Here is a 3,104-nt window from a genome sequence, read left to right as displayed (position 1 = left end):
CAGAAGCCATAGCGTCAGCCACCGTCCGAGCCGCTTCCTGCAGGAGGGTGACTTTATACTTAACAAAGTAAATGGTTCGTTCAAAGGCTTCTGTCTTCTACTTCATTTCAGGCTCATCCTATTATGTGCTGGAAAGCATTATGAGGGAAAGCATTGCACAGAGACCCAGAGTATGGGGGGCACCTGTGTCTTCTCCTGGAGGGACTTCTTCCTTTCTTCTTGCATATTTAGTTCTATTGCTTTGTCTGTTTGCAGCACTGGGGACAGGACTCAGGGCCTGGGTGTGCCAGGCCGGTGCTCTGCCACTGAGCCACACTCCTGGTTCTCCTCCAGGGCCGCAGTGGCGTTCGGGACATGAACCCGAGGGGCTGGCACTGAGGGGTCAAGAGAGGGCCGGGGGCAGGAGACACCCGGGAGGGAGTGGGAAGCCACGTGTTTGTCCCTCCAGCTCTGTCTTTCTCCCTGCAGGTCTGCCTCTGTCTCGCTGCACTCTGCGGGTTCCTGATCAGCCTCCACGTGTCTCCGAGCACGCGGACAAGCCGCCAGCCAGCAGAGCTGCCCCAGAAGCATCACCACCCCTCCTTATGGGAGAAGCGTCCTTCCTCCGTGTCCAGCTGCATCTCCCAAAGTTCAGAACAACAAGAGCAGCGGCAGGAGACCCGGCCAGGACAGGGCCTGCACGTGGAGCCAGGGTCGTTGTGCGTGGGAACGCTGAGTGCCGTCCCTGCCGACAAGTCCACTGGAAGTCCTCCCCTCCCCGTACCATCCTCCATCCTTCCAGAGAGCTCTGGATGGGGCCTTGGCTGGTATCCAAGAGATTTGTCTGTGACCTTCCTGGTGTGGTTTGCACAGCAGAACAGGCGAGAATTTGGGAACCAGACAGTTTCATAAAGCAGAATAATGAATTCATCCGAAGTATGAGGTATTGATTTAGCATCACCTGAGAAGTCATCGTTACACTCTGTGAGAACATGCTTTCAGTTTAAAATCTTCTAATGGATATGTCAATTCCACTGACTTTCCCCAGTTAGGTCTAAATCTCTTCTCCGGATCGTACTGTCACGAGCGCAGTCGGGTGACAAATGGGGTTATGAGACACATTTCCACTTTCCACATGAGCCTTTCAGAGGCTGCGGCTGCTCTGCCCGTCCCGGGCTGCCCGGGGCTCATCCTGCGGGTGGAGGGGGCGCGTCCCCTGGGACGGAACAAGCCACCTGTGCGCCTGTGCCTGGGCTTGCGTGAGGCCCATCATGACCGAATTTTCCTGAGCTTGCTAGAATAGGTCCCTCGGAAACGACTCGCCCAAGTCCTGCCACGCCCGTATGAGAATCGCCGCAGTGCTGGCCGCAAGCCCCGGTGCAGGGCCTTCTCTGAGCGCTGCACCAACGACGAATCCACCACAAACCATGGTGTTATCAGCCAGATGCCAGCGGCTCACACATGTAATCCTAAACACTCAGGAGGCTGAGACCTGAGGATGGAGGTTCAAAGCCAGCCCCAGCAGGAAAGTTCATGAGACTCTTACCCCCAAGTAACCTCTAAGAAGCTAGAAGTGGAGCTGTGGCTCAAGTGGTAGAGCACTAGCCTTGAGCACAAAAGCTCAGGAACAATGCTTAGGTCCTGAGTTCAAGCCCCAGGATTGGTGTGCATATGCGTGTGCATGCGCACATGCATACACACACACACACACACACACAATCATGGTATTTCCATACTTACAAGGGTGAAACTAAGGCTGAGACTCAGACGTTCACCCAGGGTCTTGAGGCTGATGACTGAGGAGCCACAGCTTCCTGGTACCGCTGGGCTCCCGTTTTCACGATGGAGACGCTGCACGCTGACTCCTTTCAGGACATTTGCCTGGCACCTCTCCAGCCCGGACCCAGAGGCCACACAAAGCTGCCCAGGGCTGTGGGCTCCTCAGTGGGCCAGCGGAGCTGAGCCCCACAGCTGCGGCATTCCTGGGGTCGGGAGGGCCGGTGGCTGCGGTCAGGTGCAGGGGCCCCGGGGGGGGGAACCTCTGGGGCCCCTGTGAGGCCAGGGCAGGAAGGGCTTGGCCACCTGCAAGCAGCCTCAGAGCCACCCAGAACCACCACCAAGAGCGAGCATTTTCCCGCCCTCCATCACACATGTACCACATGCTCATATGGTTTTTTTGTTTTCTTTTTATTGATTTTGCTGCCTTGCTATGTGAGCCTTTCCCAGGACTTTACCATAATAATGTTTTCTAGTCAGGCTGACGATGTCTCCCTTAAGGGGCATTAATATTTGAATAAATTGTTCTTAAGGTGCACCTACTTATGAAATAAACTATAACAAGCGCACTATAGCGCCCCATCGAGCATGCTGAGCGCCGTAATACACCAACGCCTGTCGAATATTCATAACTTTGCTTTAACTTCCTGACTCAGTCTGCAGGAATGGGGTGTCTTTCTAGAACCATCTCTGCTCAAGAGGAAAGCTCACCCCACGCTGCTTGTGAAGGAGTATGGAGTGTGTCAGGAGCCAACTTGGCCACCAGCTGGGATGGCTGTGCCTTGCTGGGTCTCTCGTGACAAGAAACCTGCTGTGCAGAGAGAGCTGGGCTGGAATCTGCAGGGGTGTGGCTGCTGTCCAGAGAGAGCTGGGACCGGATCTCCTGCAGGGGTGTGGCTGCTGTCTAGAGAGAGCTAGAACCGGATCTCCTGCAGGGGTGTGGCTGCTGTGCAGAGAGCTGGGACTGGATCTCCTGCAGAGGTGCGGCTGCTGTCCAGAGAGAGCTAGGACCGGATCTCCTGCAGGGGTGCGGCTGCTGTGCAGAGAGAGCTGGGACCGGATCTCCTGCAGGGGTGCGGCTGCTGTCCAGAGAGAGCTAGGACCGGATCTCCTGCAGAGGTGCGGCTGCTGTGCAGAGAGAGCTAGGACCGGATCTCCTGCAGGGGTGTGGCTGCTGTCTAGAGAGAGCTAGGACCGGATCTCCTGCAGGGGTGCAGCTGCTGTGCAGAGAGCTGGGACTGGATCTCCTGCAGAGGTGCGGCTGCTGTGCAGAGAGAGCTGGGATCAGATCTCCTGCAGGGGTGCGGCTGCTGTGCAGAGAGAGCTGGGACTGGATCTCCTGCAGGGGT

Source organism: Dipodomys ordii, unplaced genomic scaffold (assembly GCF_000151885.1).
Source record: "Dipodomys ordii isolate 6190 unplaced genomic scaffold, Dord_2.0 Scaffold58, whole genome shotgun sequence".
Classification (NCBI taxonomy): Eukaryota; Metazoa; Chordata; class Mammalia; order Rodentia; family Heteromyidae; genus Dipodomys; species Dipodomys ordii.
Note: the sequence above shows the minus strand (reverse complement) of the source record.